The 24,073-nt window shown below is 41.6% G+C and overlaps 1 pseudogene; it reads right to left on the reverse strand.

Moving 5' to 3' along the window:
• Positions 1-1,049: 1,049 nt before the first annotated feature.
• LOC133753725 (carnosine N-methyltransferase-like) overlaps positions 1,050-24,073 on the reverse strand; it is a 53,824-nt pseudogene continuing 30,800 nt past the window's right edge.

Here is a 24,073-nt window from a genome sequence, read left to right on the forward strand (position 1 = left end):
TTCCTTTTAAGATTTAACTTTTTTGGCCAGCGCTGGCACACCGGGTTCTAGTCCCGGTCGGGGCGCTGGATTCTGACCCAGTTGCCCCTCTTCCAGGCCAGCTCTCTGCTATGGCCCGGGAAGGCAGTGGAGGATGGCCCAAGTGCTTGGGCCCTGCACCCCATGGGAGACCAGGAGAAGCACCTGGCTCCTACCTTCGGATCAGCGCGGTGCACCGGCTGCGGCCATTGGAGGGTGAACCAATGGCAAAAAAGGAAGACCTTTCTCTCTGTCTCTCTCTCACTGTCCACTCTGCCTGTCAAAAAAAAATTTAAGTTTTAAAAATTTTCCCTTGCAATAAATTTGAAGTTTATTAATGCAGATAATGAGAATTACCACCAAATGAACATTTGCCAGTACTGAGGAACATAAAATTGAGAGGCAGTTTAAAAAACGAGTTTATAGACTTCCCTGACTTGACTAGTAGTAGTAATGATCATGAAACTTCCTTCATTGTATGCAGAAAAGATGCACAACCTAACTAGTAAGGTGCCACATCCAGTAGTAACTCTGCAACCTAAGTGACAACAAAGGGCTAAAGATCTACAAATAAGTGTGTTCTATTATGACATTTATGCTACAAGCACTTTAGTAAGACCAACTAAACCAAATTGCCACAGAGGTCCTTTAAAGCAAACACAATCATCTGTAAAAACATACAGGAATTCTTTTCTCCAAGTTAAAACATCAGTCATCACTACTTTTCAAGCTACTGGAAGTGGAATAATTAACATTAAAAAGAACATAAAGGAAAACTCAAAGATCTGTTAGAGATACAAACTTTTTTTTTTTCGCCACTAATTTTTCTCTTAGCTCTGATGCCTTACATCTTCTTCTAAGAGTAGTCAAATCTGTTTTTTGTTTTGTTTTGTTTATTAAACTTTCATTTAATGAATATAAATTTCTAAAGTACAGCTTATGGGTTACAATGGCTTCCCCCTCCCAAAACTTCCCTCCCACCCACAACCCTCCCCTTTCCCGCTCCCTCTCCCCTTCCAATCACATCATGATTCATTTTCAATTCTCTTTATATACAGAAGATCAGTTTAGTATATATTTGGTAACGATTTCAACAGTTTGCCCTCATATAGCAACACAAAGTGAAAAAAAAATACTGTTGGAGTACTAGTTATAGCATTAAATAAGAGTGTACAGCACATTAAAGACAGAGATCCTACATAATATTTTTTTAATTAATTAATTTTCTATGCCATTTCCAATTTAACACCAGGGTTTTTTTTTTTTTCATTTCCAATTATCTTTATATACAGATTGATTCAGTATATAATTAGTAAAGATCTCATCAGTTTGTACCCACGCAGAAACACAAAGTGTAAAAATACTGTTTCAGTACTAGTTATAGCATCACTGCACATTAGACAACACATTAAGGACAGATCCCACATGGGATGTAAGTACACAGTGACTCCTGTTGCTGACTTAACAATTTGACACTCCTGTTCATGGCGTCAGTAATCTCCCTAGGCTCTAGTCATGAGTTGCCAGGGCTATGGAAGCCTTTAGCGTTCGCTGACTTTGATCTTATTCCGATAGGGTCATAGTCAAAGTGGAAGTTCTAAAGATACAAACTTAAAGCGGCATAAAATATTGTTAAGGCTGCATCTATCAAGGAACAAAATCGTGTTAAACTGAAATTACATTAGTGGCTACTGCATACAGTATTGAAGACCATGGTAGTAATTTCTCCCTGATTTTCATATTCAGAATTTCTTTACATTGATATGAGTTTTTACTAGCATTTACCTGTTTTTAACAAAAAGCTTATTTTCAATAATCCTGATAATCTGTTGACATTATTGTAAATACACTAATGCTGTATTCATTTACTTTGAAATAATTCATTTCAAATATTGTAGATTTCCCTAGATTCCTAGCACTAACTTGAAAAGTTTCTGTGCCTCACTTACAGTATTGAGATCTCACACATTTCAAAGTGATGCATGATGAGTATACGTTCATAAAGTGTTCAGTTTAGTGTGGCTGAAAGACTTAATTCCTTTGTACCTGAATGCATTTTACTAACCTGTCCTACTAAATTTAACCTTTCATGAAAATGAAATTTTTCATGCTTCTCTAAGTTCAAGTAAGCTTGAACAAATAAAATTTGATAAAAATATACACACTATATATATATATATAGAATGCTTAGGCCCAAAGTGAACAGCAATCTCAAGTCTACATATGGAATGCAACAGAATATCCTTTGTCTCTTCCAAAAATAACATGTCCAAAACAAAGGAGTTATCATGGGATTCAGTACTATTCATAAGTAATTTGGCAGACTTGCAATGGATATCTCCATGAAGACACTGGAGATTAGAATTTTTCTATTGAACAAAAACTCAAAGTGTGCCAAGACATTGCCTCCACTTTTCCTTGTGTGGTCCAAATGTGCACAACATAATATATCTATTGCTTTTTCACAAATATACTAATAAGACAATATTTTTAAATTTTGTCAGGAAAAATAAGGTAACACTCAGTTGTGTCCTGTCATCAGTAATAGCTGACTTTGAGTTGTTTATGTCAGCATTTGTTCTTATTATAGTTTTTACTGAGTAATATCCGTTAGGACCATTACTGTGGTTTATGAACCACAGAAGACATCCATAGCAGCATTTGATCATAGATCATTCACAGTATATGTTGACAAGACAGATTGTTTTTCCATCTTGACCTGGAATCCATACTGTAGAATGAAGATTTTTATATCCTCGTAGTTCAATTCTATGGAAAGTTCTGGTCGGGGCGCCAGATTCTGTCCCGGTTGCTCCTCTTCCAGTCCAGCTCTCTGCTGTGGCCCGGGAGTGCAGTGGAGGATAGCCCAGGTCCTTGGGCCCTGCACCTGCATGGGAGACCAGGAGAAGCACCTGGCTCCTGGCTTCGGATCAGCGCAGTGTGCCTGCTGCAGTGGCCATTTGTGGGGGGGGGGGGGGGTTGAACCAACAAAAAGGAAGACCTTTCTCTCTGTCTCACTGTCCACTCTGCCTGTCAAAATAAATTTTTCAAAGTGGTACAAAAGGGGTCCTAGATGGATACAAATTCCACCTAGTTTAGGTATTTTCCATCTTTCATTAATATTAATCCATTACATTGTGAGCAGTGTATATGAAGAGGCAGGTAGCAATACAGTGCTGGGTATTGCATTCTAAACAAACCTAAAAATTTCCTATAATCATAGAAGAGTTAGAAGCAGAAGGAAGACTGTGGAGATCAACATCAGAGAAAAAGATGGGTTGAATATGGTCAGCTGATCGCCAGTTATTGCTAAACTGATGGACCCAGGTATAAAGTTTATATTTGTTTCAGAGCACCTGTTGAGTACAAAGGTGGGAAAAAAGAGCATAACAAGACTCCATTGGTTTCCTTGACCAGCATAACCTAGCATAGATATTTCCCAGGCCAGCCTTCCTCATCCAACTCCACGCAGCAGAATATTTGCTTTCAAAAGATGTCATCTCTCTTTTGGAAACTTGTAAAAATTCTATTTAATGAGTGGATGGTAGCAGACATCCTATTCTGCTTTACCAGTTTCACTCTAGTCTCTCACAAAGTGTTTCAATGTGGATTTTAACTTATCCTTGTCAAATGTAGATGTTGGCATAATCATTCCATTCTTTCCATATTCACCATATCTTATTTTTGAACATATGTATGCAGTCATTAACAATGGTCAATAGTATTTGATTAAGATCAATGCATTTTTGGCATCTCATCCAAGTGAAGAAATTGAAGAAGCAGTTTCCACTGATTAGCTGGAACAGATCGAAGTTGTCTATTAAGTGTACTTGCTCATACATACTGGTGCCATATAGGAAAAGTCATTAATGAGCTTCCAGAATTGCTCATGCTCCAGCCTCTTCTTTTCCTCCCTCATGCTGTGCAAGGCAGCAGAGGAAACTGCCATGGCTGATCCCAAATGCCGGATGGAGAACAGTGCTTCCACTTCTTTCCACAACATATGCCACTGCCTCTCGCCCTTCAGCCTTTGGGCAGCTGAGAGGTGGGACATTGTGGAATATTCCTATGTTGTATCCCAAGCACCATAATTGGCTTGGTGGCAGGAGTTCAGCCTTCCTCTGGATAGAGCCCACTGCAGACCTACCCTCAGCTCACTGTGCATCCTACCCTCCATGGCCCTCAGCCCCGCATCCATGTTGGGCTCCCCCAGGTGCCAAGGGCTCCTTGGCATTCCCCCATAGTCTTACATATAGTGCTAAACAAGTCTCTACATTCTACCCAATGTGCAGAGATGGGCTTTGTTGAGGTACTACCTGGCACTATTTCCAAGTATTCTGAGCTCTGTGATGAGGCATGGGGGTGAGTCCTGTGAGCCCACGGCAATACAAAATATTCCCATATTTCCACAGTTGCAGGGTCTCTTGTATCCAACTCTAAGGCCATCCGAGCTATGGCCTAGGCACCAGGGATAGTCACACAGGTCATCTAAGGGTACCAAGCTCAGCAGAGCCAACAGATCCTCATGGGACAGCTGCTTCCATCCGTAATCTTTCATTGGTCTGTGGACCAAAACAGATGGAAGAGGGTGGAGGAGAACTGGGCTCAGTCCAGGCACCAGAAAGCAGCCTTTCTCTTTCTCTTTGCAATCTTTTTCAATAGAGCTGAGCTATGTGACCCTGGCCACATTCTTCACTTCTGCCTCCTTGTCAGATGCAAAGTCTATTCTCGCCCTTATAGGAAAGACAACTGTGGCCTAGCTTCTTGTGCAAGGAGATGCAGGAGAGAATGCAGAACACCTGAATGAGATGCTTGCTCCTTACCTCCTATGAGTGCACATGTCATTAGAGTGGGCATCCTGTCTTCCCTTGTTTCTGTTCATTACCGATTCCTTATCCCTGCTTGCCTTGTCCCCACCTCCATCCCTTTCCTTCTTACCCTCTTCCTGCCCTTGAATTCTCATTCATTCTAGGGTCTCTTCATACAGTGTCCTGGTCTCCCTTTACTACTTTCTACTTCCAGGCGCTTTTAAGAGTGTCACCTGTTCTTACCTTTCTGGAAGGGGTGGTGTAAATTGAGATTTTGTGTGAAAGAATAGTTACAGTTTGATCTTCAGACCTTCATACCTTGAGCCTCAAATTTTGTTCTTTGTCACCTTCCCTCTTCAGTCTCTGGAGAAGCTCAGTGAAGGTAACAGAGAAATGCTTCCTGACTGAGTGGGAGGCTGATTTGAACTCAAGCATGGTCTAAGCAAGTGAGTAATATGAAGTCCTTTCAAACCTAAAAGGAAAACAAGAAATCTGTTAAAGGTATGCTCACAAAGCATATATGTAAGCCATGTTTCTTTTCCATGTTGGTTCATGTAAATTAGTTCATTTAAACTCTGTAGATGTAGATGATAGCCCACCTTCCCAGATTCCCCTCCACAATCAGTCCTCATCTAAGGAAGAGGCCAACATCAAAGATTATGAGAGCAATTTTCTCCAGCAAGCACATTATTACTGATCCAAAGTTGCCCACCCCTACATCTCATGTGCAGGGAAACTAGGGCATTTTGCTTCCTTCTTCCCTGAGGTCTGTCCAGCTCAAAACCAACTCCTTATATAATCCCAGGATGAGCTGTAGGGGGCATGCCCAACCAGTCATGCAGGTCTATCTCCCAGAGAATCTATTCACTTAGGATGGGCCTGGGAGATTTCCTTTTGCATGGTTCGGGGTGGTGCCAAGGTGATCTGCAGCTGAAGACATTTGTGCAGGGGCCTCATGCTGTTCCAGGTGGACTCAAGCTGAGGGATGTAAAGTCTGAGGAGAAAAGTGTAAAGTTTTGCCTGACAGGGTTAAGATGTTCAAAATTGTGGAACGTTCATTCTCCAAGGTTCTGGGCCTCCAGACACTCCATCTCTATCTCCAACTTCATTCTCCTCCCAGCTCTGTGTTGGACAGCAAAGAATGACTCAGTTTCCCCTAGCAGATTACCCTCTTCATAAATCAGCCATATACTGCAAAAGGAGAGTGTGGATGAGGCAAATGGCTTAAACTGTTTTGATCCAAAATGAATCCCTGGAATCACACTGTAAGACCAACTACAATGTCCAACAAAATTGCCATTTTTTTCCTTCAAGTAACTAAGTTTGTCAGTTTTGCTGACTTGTTGAATAATGAAGTCTGGTTCCATTTTTTTAAAAGATTTATTTAAGCAGGAGAGAGAAAGGAACACTGCAGAGAAAGATATCTTATACCCACTGGTTCACCTTCCAAAATGGGGACAGCAACCAGGGCTCAGCCAGGCAGAATCTAGGAATCAAACTCCAACTGGTCTCCTAGGTGGGAGCAAGGGACTCAAGTACTTAAACCATGATCCGATACTTTTAACAGGCACTTTAACAGGGAGTTGGGTGAGGAAACGGAGAAGCTGTGACTCAGTCTTATGCTCTGATGTCAGATGAACAGCAGCTTAACCCACTATACCACAATATCCACCCCTGAATGATTTTAAGATTCATGTAAGTATTTGAAAGGAAGAGTTTCAGAGAGAGAGGCAGAAACAGAAGATCTTTCACCCACTAGCCAGAGCTAGTCTGATCCAAATCCAGGAGTTTCCTCTGGGTCTCCCAGGTAGGCGCAGGGAACCAGCTACTTGAGCCACCCTCTGCTGTTTTCCCAGGTGCATTCACAGGGAGCTGGATTGGAAGTGGAGCAGCCAGGACTTGAATTGGTGCCCATACACGATGCCAACATTGCACTCAGTGGCCATTAACCACTATGCCACAACGCCAGACCCCTCAGTCTTTTCATATTATTCTGTACGATACTGTATGTTATGTATCTCCACTCCAGTATTTTCTTTGTTCTCTCAGCATTGGATTTAGTTTTGTCTTTTTTGCTTCTTGTTAAACATACATTTAGGTGACTGATTTCAGATATTCGCTCTTTTCTATTGTAGGTGCTTAGATACACATTTTTCTCTGGGCCCTGCTTTCACTATTCATTAGGTTTGTGTATTTTTATATTCATTGTAATTCATCAATTTTATAGTCTCTTGATATATGTGTTAACATACTGCGTGAGAGAGAGGGAGAGAGAGACAGAGACAGCATGAAAAGAAAGTTTAAGTTGGAAACTTCCTGCCACAGATCAGGAGAGGGATCCAAGATAGGAAAAAACCTGGAAAATTTTTCAAGGTGGAGTGTTTTAAGCATAATTCAGGTGAAGTACAGGTTTACTTGCAATAATCGGAGTGTAGGGACAACACTCAGAGGGCTGGAATTGTAGTCCTCTCTAGCCTGCTCATGAGAAAACAAAAAAAGCTATCAGATGGGTGGGATAGTTAACTAAGATTTTATTTATTTACTTGAGTGGTAGAGTTGCAGAGAAAGAGACAGAGAGAAAGGTCTTCCATCCACTGTTTCATTCCCCATGGCCACAACGGCCGGAGTTGGGCTGATCTGAAACCAGGAGCTTCTTCCAGGTCTCCCACATGCAGGCAGGGGCCCAAAGACTTCGGCCATCTTCCACTGCTTTCCCAGGCGATTAGCAGTGAGCTGGATTGGAAAGGAGCAGCTGGGGAAATAACTAGTGATCGTATGGATGCCGGCACAGCAGACAGCCTACTATGCTACAGCCCCCAGTACCTTCTATTTTCATGATAAAACTAGAAACTCAGAGGAGTGGGAATCGTGATTCTGTCTTGCTATAGGCAATTTCTGGGGAGAAGCATACATATTGTCCACTTTTAAAGTGAGTTTCCTTTTCCTCATTCCAATAGGAACCTAACAGCCTATTCATTTATCTACCTCCTCACATTACCACCCTCCCCCAGGAGAATGGACCATAATTACTGTTAGGGATATGGGGGCTGATAATGCTTTGGCTGCTTCATGCTGAAAGGGGGCATCATTAAGGGACAGCAGCAGAGCATTCTTCTGAGTGTTGATCTAAGGGTCCCTGGGAGAATGCAGATTTCCTCAGGGCATCATCTTGAGTACTTCCTAGAGTTTGATGTCTTCTAGTTGTTTTAGTCTTGGATGACACAATGTGTAAGAAAGGTATTATCTCTACCAATTGAGACCCTCAACTTCTGAGAGTTCCAGGGATCCATCTAGAAGCCTCGAGGTCAAAGACTAAGTTTTAGAGCTTTGGAATTAAAAGAATTCAGAGGTTTAAACCCTTTGGTCAAAGTGAAAGTTAAATCTGAGTGTTTTAATGAACGCTATGGACTGGAACTAATCAGAACTAAAATAGATAATTCTTTTAAGACTCAAATTTTCATAGCAGTTAAATTCAATAAAGGCAACAGAAAACACATGAAACTTCCCTGAGATACACACGATTTTGTTACCGAGGTCAGTTACAAAACACTGAAAAATCTTGATCAAAAGAATCAGAAGGCATAACTGGGACTTAAACATAGGTACTCTGATGTAGAATGGGGTATCCTAACTTCCATGTTAACAATTAGGCCAGACACGTGTCCCAAACTTTGTGTTTTTACAATTTAAATACAAAATGTATCAGCATGGGTGTTTTTTAGTTTATCCTGCCATAGAATTGTCATGCTTCTTGGATGTGTAGACTCAAGTCTTTCCTCTACCTAGAATTTTTCCAACTTGTTTCCTCCAATATTCTTTCTGCCTCTTAAGGCCTACTATTCTTAAGCAGCTTACACTGGGCAAAACATAATGTTTGATATCATTTCATTTGTCTTTATACTCACTAGACTGGAAAATCTGTTATCTGCCAGTCAGGCTTACTTTTCTTCTTCCAACTCTAATCTGCTTTTAAAAATTTATTGTGGAGAGGGCTCCAAGATGGCAGAATAGGGAAAGTCCAGGAAAAGATAGTTTAATAAAAGTGGAGACACTGTCGTCTCAGGGAAGTGTTAGGGGAAAAAACTGCAGAGGAAATTCTTCCGGAATTAGAGGGACACGGTGGACCTACATGGAGGGCATGGGTGCCCACGGCTTGGGACCCCAGATACCAAGTCTATGGCACCAGCACTGGAAAGGGAGGTGAGGCAAAAAACACAGTATCTGGAGACATTGGCGGAAAAGCAGCAGGAAGAGCCTAGAGGGAATGAGGCTTGAAGCCCCATAGGGGAAACTCCACCAGCCTAACTAGAGGAGAAAAAAAAGGGGGGATCAGTACAGGCACGATTCTCTCTCCACTAACCTTACAAAGGTGAACAAGACAATAGAGCAGGTGCCATTTTGGACATATGTAACAGCTGCGCCAGCTTGGGGCTGTGCCCACCCTCAGTCAAGCAGAAAAGCTTGACTGGTGGGGAGAAATAACAGGAGACTAAGACCTAGTGAATGTGTGAAGCTTATAAACCAGGACTGTGGGAAAAAAAACTGAGGGTGTGTGGCAGAACTCAGTGTGGCTGAGACATGAGTAGTCTCCGTGGGAGAAGCCACAAACTCGGTAACCTTGGCAACCCAGTGAGAGACATTGCAGGGGAATCTGAGCTTACACTGAGTACTGTACAGATCCTTTGTATGGTCCTTGGGACAGAGCAGACAAATATTATACCCACTGGGGCTAGCGCCTCAGGCACTGATTACCATCGAGGAGAAGATCTCAGCTGAGTGGAATTACTTCCCTTCTGAATTAAAAAAAAGAGGGGGGGGAGAAGACTTACCACGCCAAACCTGGATGTGTCACCTTTGGCACACCCTTAACCATGAAGAACTGAACAGAGCTCTCTGGCCACACCCATCACAAGCCTCTAGAGATTCACCAAAAGCAGACACTCCGCCTAATCTGGAGTCATAGTATAAAGAGAAAAGACACCACAGCGAAAAAAAAGAAACCAAAGAATATCTCCACAATGCCAAACAAATGCAGAAACCAAGTAAACAACAAGAAAGACATTATGACACTCCCAAATAAACATGACACTCCAATCCAAGATTATGAAGATGAGAAGAAATGCAAGATACAGATTTCAAAAAATTTATAACATTTAGAAGTTATCAAAAAATGCATGAACTACAGAAATCCATACACAACAGGACAGAAAAATCAACTTGGTGAAAATGAAATCTTAATGAGGAATCAAAATGAAATGAGGAATTTAGTAGAACATGAAATTGAGATATTGAAGAGAAATCAAAACGAAATGAAGAATTCAATAAAACAAATGAAAAACACATTTGAGAGCCTTCAAAACAGAATCAGTGAGATAGAGAGAATATCAGTCTTAGAAGACAGCAAAGTATACAGTCAAACAAAAGAAGAGGAAATTAGAGATCCTAAAAATGTTGGGAATCTACAGGATACTATTAAAAAAAAAAAACCAACATTCAGGTTCTAGGAGTTCCTGAAGGCATGGAGAGAGAGAAAGGATTAGAAGGCCTTTTTAGTGAGATACTAGCAGAGAACTTCCCGGGTTTGGAGAAGGACATAAACATCCTAGTACAGGAAGCTCATAGAACCCCCAATAAACATGACCAAAAGAGATCCTCACCACGACACATGGTAAACAAACTCACCACAGTGAAACAGAAGATTCTAAAATGTGCAAGAAAAATGTCAGATTACTCTCAGAGGATCTCCAATTAGACTCACAGCAGATTTCTCATCAGAAACCCTACAGGCTAGGAGGAAATGGTGAGATATAGCCCAAGTACTAAGAGAAAGAAACTGCCATCCCAGAATATTATATCCTGCAAAGATCTCATTTGTGAATGAAGGTGAGTTAAAGACCTTACATAGCAAACAGAAATTGAGAAAATGTGTCAAAACTTGTCCAGCCCTGCAAAAGATGCTTAAAGATGTGCTAAACACACAGAACACGGCCATCAATACAAAAGAAGGTAAAAAGAAAATTTCCCAGTAAGAGATCACAGGAAGTTCAAGGCATATGTTAGAAATATCTTTGGGAAAATGCCAGGGCAAAGTCACTACTTTTCAATAGGCACACTGAATGTAAATAGCCTCAACTCTCCAGTTAAAAGACACAGCCTGGCTGAATGGATTAAAAAACAAAACAGCAGATTTAACTGACACTATAGATCAAATGGATCAAAGCCAAATGGATCTAACATATCTACAGAACTTTTCATTCTACACTGGCTTATTTCACTAGTATGTTTTCCAGATTCATCCATTTTTGTTGCAAATGACAGAATTTCATATCTTTTTACCACTGTGTAGTATTACATAGAGTACATATCCCATAATTTCTTTATCCAGTCCTCCACTGATGGGCATTAGGTTGATTCCATATCCTAGCTATTGTGAATTGAGCGGCAATAAACATGAAGGTGCAGATAGCTCTTTTATTTGCCAATTTCATTTCCCTTTGTTAAATCCCAAGGAGTGGATGGCTGGGTCATATGGTAGAACTATATTCAGATGTCTGAGGTATCTCCAAATTATCTTTCACAGTGTTTTTACCAGGTTGCATTCCCACCAACTGTGGATTAGAGTACCTTTTTCCCCACATCCTTAACAGCATTTATTGTTAGTTGATTTCTGTTTGAAAGCCAATAGAATGTGAGAATTTTTTTGCAAACTGTGAAACTGATAAAGGATTAATAACCAGAATATATAAAAAGCTCAAGAAACTCAATAACAAACTACCCAGTTAAGAAATGGGCAAAGGACTTAAACATTTTTCAAAAGAGGAAATCCAAATGGCCAACAGACAAAAGAAAAAATGCTCAGAAGCTACAGGAGAAACCCTCATGGATCACATATAGTAAGTGAGCACAGCTATAGGTTAAAGCCCCCAAACTCCCTCAGTTTCAGGATGTAGGGGATTTGTTCTCTGCCCTTCAGTTTGCTCTGAATCTGGATCTGTTTGCTTCTGGTAGCAGCATTACCAAGATCCTCTGTGCAACATTTCACAGCCAAGTCTGGCATTGTGCTGAGGTGTGGGAGGGGAGAGAGACAATGTGGTTTCCCTTCTCAGAGCCAAGCTGTTGTTCAGACTGCAGTCAGCTCTCTAGGCTGTAGTAAAAGTGGGTGGCTTTGGAATTCTCTCATAGCGAAAGCTGTGGCTGGCAAGGCACATGGCAACTTCTTGCTACTTTAACTTAAGAAGATGGCGATTCCCAGTAGTCAGCTGGCTGTGCTGTGGAGCCAGCTGCAACAGCATCTCTGTACTCCCTCCTGGCTCTTCCATGGAGGCTTGGAGTATTTGTTGTTTTGTCACTTCTCCACTAAAAATTCCCCTTAGATCACTGGAAACATGGTCCTTCCTTTGTCCTTATGGAATTCAAAGGCAGCTGAAGTCACCATAACTACATCTTATTCAGTCATCTTCGATTCAAGTCCAAACTTCACTTTCATGCTTACTGTTGCTATTAGGAATAGTGTCCCTGACACAAAAGCAGTTGCTCTTGGGCTGTCCCTAATGCAGGACACCTCCGCATTTGGGGTTGGGTAACAAACACCCTTTGCCGGCTATATCCAGGACTACTGGATCAGACTGGATGAGAACATACCATGAGCAGCATTGGTAGAAATATAAAATGACTTCAATCGCTCAACTCAGAAAAAATAAGCAATATACTCATTTCTTCTCACACCCTTGATGTAGACAATCTCCCTTTGTCAATTATAGCAGGAATTTAAATGTTGGTCTTTTAGTTGTAATATATTCTAGTTTTAGACAAATGACAGAAAAAGTAATATTTGATATAAACATAGTCAGCCCTTTATACACATGTGTGCCATACCTGGAAATTCAATTAACTGAAGTCTGAAAATACTGCTTTAAATATCTGTTACTGTGGGCAGTCGTTTGGCATGATGAGTAAGATGCTATGGTGAGATCTGCATCCCATATCAGAGTGCTACAGGTTTTGAGACCTGGCTCCACTCCCATTTTCATCTTCTTGATATTGTGCAGTATGGGGTGAAGCAGGTGAAATTTCAAGTGGTTGCATCCCTACAACCTATATGGGAGAACTTGATGGAGTTCTGGGGTTCTGGATTCAGACTAGCTCAGCACCAGCTGCCGGATGTTGAGGGACTTCAGAGAATGAGCTGGCAGGTGGAAACTCTCTCCCTCCCTCCCACTTACCACTCTTGCCTTATACACACACACACACACACATATATGTGTGTATGTATATACATATATAAAGTATGCAGACTGAGGCAATTTCTTTTTTAAAAAAAAGATTATTTTATTTAAGAGGCGGAGTTACAGAAAAGGAGACAGAGAGAAAGGTCTTCCATCTGCTTGTTCACTCCCCAAATGGCTACAATGGCTGGAGCCAGGCCAAACCACAGCCAGGATCCAGGAACTTCTTCCAGGTCTCCCAAGTGGATGCAGAGGCTCAAGCACTTGGGCCATCTTCCAAGGCTTTCCCAGTACATAAGCAGAAAGCCGGATTGGAAAAAGAGCAGCAGAGACATGAACCGTTGCCCATATGGGATGCCGGTGCCACAGGCGGAGGATTAGCCTACTTTGCCACAGCGCCAGCCCAGACAGAGGTGTTTCCAAACATATATTAAATTTAGTTTGATGGACTGGTGGGCTGATTTGAACATCAGAGTCAGAAAAGACAATAGGAACTCTATGCAGTCTCACATTTGTGACATGGACCTAAGTCTGTCCACTGTCATCTACATGTGAATCTGAAACATATAAGATTTTTGGAAATAAATGTGGACCACCCTAATGAGAGAAAGAATGAGCTATTGATTTAGAAATTTCTGTAGAAAGGAATTCAGCCATAAACAGTTGCATTTGATAGAGAAGCAAGGATAGCCGGAGTGTCATCTTTTACTGGGGTAAAAAGGGAAGGTTTAGGATATGCCCTGATTGTAAATTGTTGGTGTGATGATGCTATGGGCAGCATAACTAGAAGTATCCTATATGATTGGTAAAGGACTAGATTTGGCTTTTTACAGTTGGTCCTAATTGGAAGTAGAGGTGAAAATTAGGGAAAGGCCGGCACCGTGGCTTAACAGGCTAATTCTCCACATTGCGGCACCGGCATACCGGGTTCCAGTCCCGGTTGGGGTGCCGGATTCTATCCCGGTTGCTCCTCTTCCAGGCCAGCTCTCTGCTATGGCCCGGGAAGGCAGTGGAGGATGGCCCAAGTGCTTGGGCCCTGCACCCCATGGGAGACCAGGAGAAGCACCTGGCTCCTGGCTTCAGATCAGCGAGATGCACCGGCCGCAGCGGCCATTGGAGGGTGAACCAACGGCAAAAAGGAAGACCTTTCTCTCTGTCTCTCTCTCTCACTATCCACTCTGCCTGTCAAAAGAGAAGAGAAAAGAAGAAAATTAGGGAAGCTATCAGTTATTGGGTCAGTCCTGAATATTTGGGGCCAACAAAGTCATGCTGAGTTCCTCTCTAAGCTCTAATACTAAGTGTGTAAATTTGAGCAAGCCATCAAATTCATTGTTTTGTCACCTCGAAAATTATGAGAGCAATATTGTATCATATGCACACAAACCTGGCCAAGGACTAAAGTGAGAACAGTCAAGGAATCCTTCCCTGCAATACTGACTATAGATACCAATATCCTATTCGTAATTACACTCTCCATTCCTCTTTCTCAGAATGGCATTCCACATTTCTTCGTTCTCCTCAATGTAAGAAAAAGGCAGTAAAATTAAGAGAATAACATGGGCTGGCGCCTGGGCTCACTAGGCTAATCCTCTGCCTGCAGCACCGGCACCCCGGTTTCTAGTCCTGGTTGGGGCAGCAGATTCTGTTCTGGTTGCTCCTCTTCCAGTCCAGCTCTCTGCTGTGGCCCAGGAAAGCAGTGGAGGATGGCCCAAGTGCTTGGGCCCTGCACCCGCATGGGAGACCAGGAGGAAGCACCTGGCTCCTGATCAGCGCAGCGTCCCGGCCGTAGCGGCCATTTGGGGGGTGAACCAACAGAAGGGAGACCTTTCTCTCTGTCTCTCTAATTCTGCCTGTCAAAAAAAAAAAAAAAAAAGAGAGAGAGAGAGAGAATAACATGGAGAGGAAGTTGCTTTGTATAAAATGAGCCAATGGTATATCTGATAATAGTAAGCAAAAATTATTCACAATTTTTGGCTGTGCTAATGATACTGTGCTTGTATTCAAAAAAGTGACCTGTATGTCAGATAATACTTTTAAATATATGGTTGAAAAAGTGTTCTGATTATCTGAATATGCTTAAAAATAATCCATGAATGGAGGCAGGTTCTTTGAAGAATGGGTGGTGGTATTGATGAAAAACATTTGGCTATGGATGCTGACTATTAATACTTGATGAGGGACCAGAGCTGTAGCGTAGCGGGTAAAGCCACCGCCTGCAGGGCCAACATCCCATATGGGTACCGGTTCAAGTCCCAGCTGATCCACTACTGGTGTGGGAGACCTGGAAGAAGCTCCTGGCTCCTGGCTTCAGATCAGCGCAGCTTCAGATCAGCGCATCTCCAGCCACTGTGGCCATCTGGAGAATGAACCAGTGGACGGAAGATCTCTCCCTCTCTGCCTCTCTGAAACTTTGCCTTTCAAATAATAAAAATAAATCTTTTTTAAAAAAAGGAATTTGATGATTGGCAAATGAGGGTTAATCTTAGGAAATTGCTTTTGTGTAATTTTTATATCACTTATAATTTTTAAAATGATCAGTATTACAAATCCAAATGAGAGAAGCAAGCAGGATGGAAAACATGGGGGACTGGGAAGGAATGGGTCTGCTCCAAAATGGATGACCATTACTCATATTTAGGTGAGGGTTGCTATGTTGCAATGTGCATCCTGGGTCTGAAATATTCTCCAGGATTTAGTATGTATCAAAACTACAAACGTTGACCCAAATCCTTGTATTCCTTAAGTATCAGAAATCAACTCAAATATGACTTGTCCACAGTGTGTTGGCAATCTAAAACAGTTCTGTAGAATATATTCAGTCCACAGCTTCCAATTTGCAACTTCTTTTTGGAAACCTAATTTTGGACAACTTTCAAAAGTCTGCAGCAGCAAAAGTCAGTGGAAGGCTTCATGGCTGACAACACTAGAATGCCATCATTCTGCCCTGGTTTTCTTCCTTGTAAATCATGATCTAATATATGCTTTGTTCACTGACATGCCACTCCATCCCAGGTGTTTTAGTTTATAACCTTCACTCTCATTTTCTAATTATCTTGACAACTGAGGACCAAGACTTTAGGAGCATCTAAGACATGAAGCCTCAAGATAACAATAGGATCCATCTTTAGGCCCCATTTAACATGGCACCTCCCTGCTCATCTCTACGGCAAGTAAGCATTTTGGAAGAGCCTGAAACATCTCAATACGTAAGGTAGCTTCTAGGAAGGGCACGACACACAAGAGACAGAAAAGAGGACTTTGGGAAAATACTATATCTTTGATCAAGAAACAACTCCTTTGGTTTTTTCTTATGTAAAACAGAAGCAAATTTTAAACACAATAATTTGTATTTTTTAAACCTACATGTGGCATGAGTTCAGTCTTATTGCTTCTGAATCCATTCACCCACCGTTTTCTTTAAAAAAAATTTTTTTTAAATTTTATTTATTTGAAAGACAGAGTTAGAGAGAGAGGCAGAAACAGAAAGAGAGGTCTTCCATCCACTGGTTCACTCCCCAGATGGCCGCAATGGCTGGAGCTGCACCAATCTGAAGCCAGCAGCTAGGAGCTTCTTCCAGGTCTTCCAAGTGGGTGCAGGGGCCCAAGGACCTGGGCCATCTTCTACTGCTTTCCCAGGCCATAGCAAAGAGCCGGATCCGAAGAGGAGCAATAGGGACTAGAATCAGTGCCCATATGGGATGCCAGCACTTCAAGCCAGGGTGTTAACCCACTGTGCCACAGCGCTGGCCCCACCCACCATTTTTCATCTGTGTGTGAGTGATGTCTGTGAGAAGATGCACCATTGCTAAGACTTATTATTTCTTTTGCATGAGAAGTCTATAGATTTGGTTTTTTCTTCTGCATGAGAAGTCTGTAGATTTTTTTTCTGCTTTGGACCTTTATTTTTTCCTTGAGTATTTGCATTGTGTAATTTTTGAAATGAATTGTGCAGTTCTCTTTTCACTGAATTGTAGAATCTTCAAAAACTTAATGGAATATGGAACTAATAAATTTATTTGCATTTTCCATGAATATTCAAAGACCACATTACCTAACATAATAATGTTTCAAATTTAAATTGTAAGAAAGCACTTTGTACCCAGTTGAATTTTAAAAATAGGAAATAGCATTGTATGACGTTAGCAACTAGGTGGACCACGGTTATTTTCCAACTTCAAAAAATTTCTTAGTTTTTCCCAAATACCACATGGAACAGAACCAAAACTTGATTTGTATTTTATTCTGACATTCAAATTTGCTAAATCTTGCTGCTGTAAAAGTCATTTGCATAGGAAATAATTTGAATGCTTTGTCTCTTTTCTCCCTATCCCACTTAGATATTTTTCTTTCAATTCAAAGGGTTCCAGAGGAAAATATACTTTGAACAGTTCCTATATTACATGCCAATGTATACTGCAGTCACATGCATATTAGACACCTCCACCATTCTACATTACATGTAATTTACACAGATAGCAATTGAAGTTGAAGACTTGACTGTGCGATTGACACATCTGCTCAGTGAAAAGTACCCTATGGTCCATCATTTCCTTCCCCATATTTGCAGTCCTAGGCTGCAGACAAAAGTGGCTTCTAGATCGTTAGACTTCAGGAGCTCCTATAGAACTAGAAGGTACAGAAAATTTGTTCTCCACAGGTTTACAGGGTAACTCATGTTCTTACCAATAGTTGGAGGGGGGGCACAGAGACAGGTTTTGCTGACATACTAGAAACTGTTTCTAAGGATCCTCAGCTCTGCGAAGTGTTGTAAGGGCGGGCCTTGAGAGCCAAAGGCCATGCAGATCTTCCTGTATTCCTGAAGGTGAAGAGGTTCTGGTATCCCAATCTATGGCTGCCCGAGGGTCAGTTTGGGCACCAGGGATGAGCATAGCCAGTTGTCTAAGGTTACCAAGCTCAGGAAAGCCATCAGCTCCTCATGAACAGCAACTTCCATTCATCTTTTCCCTTTGACCTGGAAACCAGAATGGCCAGGATCATCAGTCATAGGCCAGGGAGGTTTGGAGCTCAGCTCAGAAACCTGAAAACAGCCCTTCTCTTGTTTGGGATCTTCTTCACTAGAATTGAAATGTGTGTCCCTGGCACCCTCTTTACTTCTGCTTCCTTATCTGCCTGTTGCAAGGGCTCAACACACCCCTAGAAGAATGACGAGCTATAGTGTGGTTTCTTGGGCATGGAAAAGCAGGTGAGCCTTTAGTGGACAAGAGCAAGATGTGCACACATTACTTTGTACTAGCATCCTTACCTTTAGAATAGTCATGCCGTATTCTTTGCTTATGATCATCTAGTGTTCCCTTCACCCTACCTACTTTGTGCCCATTGTCATCACTTTCCTTCATGCCCCTTCCTGCCCTATAATTCTCACTTGTTTGGGGGTTCTCTTCATATGATGCTCTAGTATTCCTCTACACCTTTTTATCTCCAGGCTCCACACAGACATGGCTAAGTACTTCAGACATCAGAGAATTATAGCATTTGCATGCTCTGGTGATTACTTTTTTGAAGATTTATTTATTTTAAAAGAGTTACACAGAGAGAGGAGGGAGAGAGAGAGAGAGGCGTCTTCCATCTGCTGGTTCACTCCCCAGATGGCCGCAACGGCCGGGGCTATGCCAATCCAAAGCCAGGAGCCAGGAACTTCTGGGTCTCTCACGTGGGTGCAAGGGCCCAAGGACTTAGGCCATCTTCTACTGCTTTCCCAGGCCATAGCAGAGAGCTGGATTGGAAGTGGAGCAGCTGGGTCTTGAACTGGCGCCCATACAGGATGCTGGCACTGCAGGCCAGGGCATTAACCTGCTGCACCACAGCGCCTATCCCTGGTGAAAATTTTAAAAAATTCACCTCTAGGCCAATGTTGTAGTACAGCAGGTTAACCAGCTGCCTGAATATATGAGCAAAGATTTGAGTCCTGGCTTCTCAACTTTCTATCCATTTCCTTGCTGATGTCCCTAGGAAGGCAGTCAAGGATGGCTCCAGTCATGGACAACTGCCACCCACATGGGAATCCAGATGAAATTTCTGCCAGGGCTCCCACTCCTGCCATTGTGGTCATCTGGAGAGAGAGTGAGCCCGGAGATGGAACATGAACATCTCCCTCTCCCTTCCCCCCACCCCCACAAGTATGACTTCCAAAACAAAAATAATGAATAAATTTTTTATTAAACATTTCTCATCTGACCATAAATAACACCCCTGAAGCAAGTGTATGCAAAAAACAAACAGGCAATAAAAGCAGTGCACTAAATAGGGAATGGATCAATCAGTATGCTCTCCCTATATAAGCTTCCTTTTCCAAAACCTCAATGGAACCCCGCCTGGTGTCCCCTCATGTTTCACAGGAGTATTTGTTCCTCAATAAAACCTTACTTTCACTTTTTCTTTCTCATTGTCCACCTTGAGACAAAGACCCAACTTCAACTCCTGCAAAAATCTGATCATGTAATTTTTTTTTTGAAAGGCAGAGCCAAATAGTGAGAGAGAGACAGAGAGAAAGGTCTTCCATCCATTGGTTCACCCCCCAAACAGCCGCGGCACCGGCCTGATCATGTAATTCTTAATACTTGTGATTACCAATAGTTTCCTAGAACACGCTAAGAAAGGAAACGGAGTTGTGTGATAATTTGTGGAAATTGCTGAGGGCTATACAAGAGAGAATCGGGTAATGTTTAAGGACATAAGGGCTCTACCCTAAGAATGATCACATCACTTACGAAGGGCCCAAATAATGCAAACTATCACAGTGGCTGAAGATAGCAACAGATGCATTTAAGGGAAGTCACATGCAGTCTATAGCTCAGTTGTGGAATGGCATTTGATGGCAAACACATTTGAATCTGCAATTTCTAAAGGAATATATTTCCTCATGGGAAACTTTATCATGTTTACTAAGATACCCAAATATATTTGGCTCCTCTAACATACAGAAACAAAATGTCAAATAGAAAATATAAACTTATGTTCAGTAATCATTGTTTTAGTAGTTTACCTGACCTTGAAATGATCCAATTTTATTCTAGGCAGAAATGATATTAAAGAAAGTGAGTCATCATTTTCAGTAACTTCCTAATAATTATTTTTACAGCAAGTGCACATTAGAAAGCTACTTTTATTAAAACTATATTATATTTACCAAAGATTTATAAAACTGCATTTGCAATAACTTGGTTTCCTTTATTTCTAGGAAATACATACTCTCATTTACGTCTAAGCCAATTTGACCATAAAATCCTCCAACTGATTTTATAAATTTCTTACTTCTATCATCCAGACATGGAAAAGCCCATGTATATAAAACACACATTCATACATGAACACAGGCACAGAGATCTCACAGATTTCATTGTAAACATTCACTATATATCAGTAACACCAAGATCACTGGACAATATCCACTATAGATAAATTTATAATCAATATTGGAGAACAAGTCTAAGTGTTTTTTTGTTTTAAGTATAACATATGCTTGTGGATACGGAGGACTACTTGTAAGGAGAGAGATGCACGAGACATGTGTCAGCAGTCCGAATGTGTTCAAAGTCATCAGGGGGAATCAAATATACATAGTCTATTTTCAAAAATCTTTTTTCCACTAGAAAAAAAGGTAGTTCTTCAGGTGACTCTGAACGTGGACAGCCCATTGGAGGCAGGGACCTAAAGTTAATGTAACTACAGAGAGAACATGGAATGAAGTGACAAGGGAGAAACCTAGCAGTGTGTGCCCAGGGATGCAGGGACTAAGGGTCCATTCAGGAAATATAAGAGGATTCAAGATTGAAGACAGGATTGAAGGTGATCAGAAGAAGGAGGAGAAAGCCAGTGGGAAGGAAGAGGTCTTAGTGTAGCTGGGGGGGGGGGTGCACTTTTTCACAAGGTAGATTGAGTGAGTGATTTGGCAGAGTGATACAAAGACAGGTATCTTCTATTGCTTCACTTTCCAAACCGCCACAAGAGCCAAGGCTGGACCTAAACCCTAGAAATCCATCCAAGTCTCCCACATGGGTGGCAGGGCCTAAGTACTTGGCCATTTTCCACTGCTTTCTTAAAGGACAAACAGGAAAAAGTGTTGGAAACAGAGGCCTCTCAAAAGTCAAAGAAAAAAAGAATCCAGTTCAGGGAACCAGGAAGTTTTCCAATCAAGATAAATAGCAATGGAAAAACTTCCCAGTCTTCGAGGTACATTTCAGATGAATCTTAGGACTCTCACAGTGCTCCAGAGAACACACACAGCACCCTAGAAATCATATATGCCTGATCGGTGTTAACAGAAATACCTCTGGAGCAATGCAACAGGATTCTGACTCACCAATGGGTTCCAAATTCATCAGTGAGGAGTGAGGTAATGTGCACACTCAGGGTCCCAGAGAAGTGGCACAGGGTGCCAAAAAGGCATCCGATCCTCTCCAAATCAAGGCACCAAACCATTCAATACAATAGTATTTATAACACTAGTTAAAGACAGGATGATTTTATTCAATGTTGAGCTACTGAGATAGGTAAAAGGACAACTACAATGGGGTCTTACAGTGCACATTACAGGTGGAGTTCCATTTGAAATCACTCAAGGACAGGCTGAACTGAATAGCCATAGGGTGCACTGGAGATCAGTATATGAGTAAACATCTGTTTTGTCCAGACCATTAACAGGGAACGGATAATACCTGGAACGGCCAGGACACGAATCAGTGCCCATATGAGACACCAGAATCACAGGCAGAGGTTTTGTCTGCTATGCAACAATGCCAGACACTTATTTGTTCTTTTTTTAAAGACCTATTTTTATTTGAAAGGCAGAGCTACACAGAGAGAGGAGAGGCAGAAAGAGAGAGGTCCTCCATCTGCTGGTTCACTCCCCAACCGACTACAAAGGCTGGAACTGTGCCGATCTGAAGCCAGGAGCTTCCTCCAGGCCTCCCATGTGGGTGCAGGAGACCAAGGACTTGGGCCATCCTCCACCGCCCTTGCAGGCCACAGCAGAGAGCTGGATGAGAAGCAGAGTAGCCGGGTCCCGAACCAGCGCCCATATGGAATACCAGCACTGCAGGCGGTGGCCTCACCCACTACACCACAACACCATCACCTCATTTGTTCTTTTATACAATATTTTCTCTTAGTATAAATTGACAATTGATATTCTAGAAATTCTAAGAATGCAAAAATTCATAGCAAGGAGAATAAAATTACTCAATCTCATGAGGAAGAAATGATCAAGGCTGACACTAAAGCTTTGTGCAGACATTATTACAAAGATGAAGGAGGGAGGATGGGGTAATAGATGCCTGGATGCAGAGAAAGAATGCAATAAAATCAGAATCATAGTATATATGCTTTTTACTTTTTGAAAGATTTATGAATTTACTTGAGAGGCACAGTTACAACAGAGAGAGAGAGACAGACGGAGATAGAGGATTTCCATCCACTCGCCAAATGGACACGACAGCCAGAGCCAGGTTGATCTGAAGCCAGGAGCTTTTTCCGGGTCTCCCACATGGGTGCAGGGGCCCAAGAACTTGGGTCATCTTCTGCTGCTTTCCCAGGCCATAGCAGAGAGTTGGACTGGAACAGGAGCAGCCAAGACTCAAATGGGTGCCCATATGGGATGCCAGCGCGGCAGGCAGAGGCTTAACCTACTGTGCCACAGCACTGGCCCGGTGTATACACTTTTGAAAATAAATTAAACATAAATGTGACCTCAACTTAAATGAAGGAAAAGGAACAAAAGTATTCAAAGAACTAAGGTATATTTTGTGATCACAAGACATTTGTTTCACAAAATTCCCTTGTCCTCCTTCATGATCTCCTGCCCTTCACAGCCTGATATCCGTTCTCCTGAGGCATAATGTTTGTTCAGCCTCTGTCAGGAATCTGCATACTACTAAGAACTTAGAAGAACCACATATACAAGAAAGACAGATCAGCTCAGGGGTTGCCTTGTTCTTTACTGTCAGGATTCTGGTCCCAGCCATAGGTGACATCTTAGATACTGATACTCATAACTTTGATGTGAAAACTGGGAAAGAAAAGGGAAACATAAAATTAGAGAAACTTCAGGGGTGAAAGAGCAATATATATACAGGAGCAGGACTTATAATGAGGATAAGCAGGACAGAAGACTGGTAGACTATAATGATTAGCCTATAAATGCTTCTACCAGACAATGCTTTTTCCAGACAATGAAAATTGCTTCAAACTGGTTCTTACTGAAGATGGTAAATTGTTAAGCTTCAGCATGTGTATTTCCTACAAACCTTGTATAGACAGCCAGTACACTTTTTCCTTTCATTGTATAAAATTTTGGTGTGGCACATAATTCAACACATCTACATTATGCAATGATCAAGTAAGAATGTTTAAACATGACAGCCCATTTTTTGATAAAAGGTATTTCAGTTAGTTTTCCTATGATTAAATAACTACAGAATTCATATAAACATTATGATTTTGGTCACTCTTGAAAAAATGTAAAACTTGGAATTTCTGGCCCAACATCCCCAGCCACCAACAGTAACATGGAGCTGAATAAGTCCTGTCCTTTCCCTTTTTTCCCTTTCTGAAAAGAGTCTTCCACAATTTGCGACAGTCCCCACGTCTCAATTTTCTTACCTGCCTGGCCATGTCAGAATTTGAATTTGCAATCTTGATCTAGAATTCCTAATTCTATAACATGTCTATCATGGAAAAGCACTGAGCATCCTAAGATGAATCTCATACCCTTTACCCAGCTTTAAAGACTGTTCATAGATGACACTGGCTCACAAAACCCTATCCAATACTCCAACACACATGCATCACCCCAGGATTTTTGTGATGCAAATATAGACAGTGCATCATTTCCTTAGTAAACATTTCAGTGAGTCTCTCCTGAAGAATCCTGGTTAGACTCCTAGTTAGATCTCATTCTATTACACCATATGTGCCATGGTTTATGGTATGTCAATAGGACATATGATAGAACAACAATAGTTAATATATCAGAAGTCTTATGCCTGATATGAAGCCACTGTGCTG

This window comes from Lepus europaeus, chromosome X (assembly GCF_033115175.1).
Source record: "Lepus europaeus isolate LE1 chromosome X, mLepTim1.pri, whole genome shotgun sequence".
In the NCBI taxonomy this organism is placed as follows: Eukaryota; Metazoa; Chordata; class Mammalia; order Lagomorpha; family Leporidae; genus Lepus; species Lepus europaeus.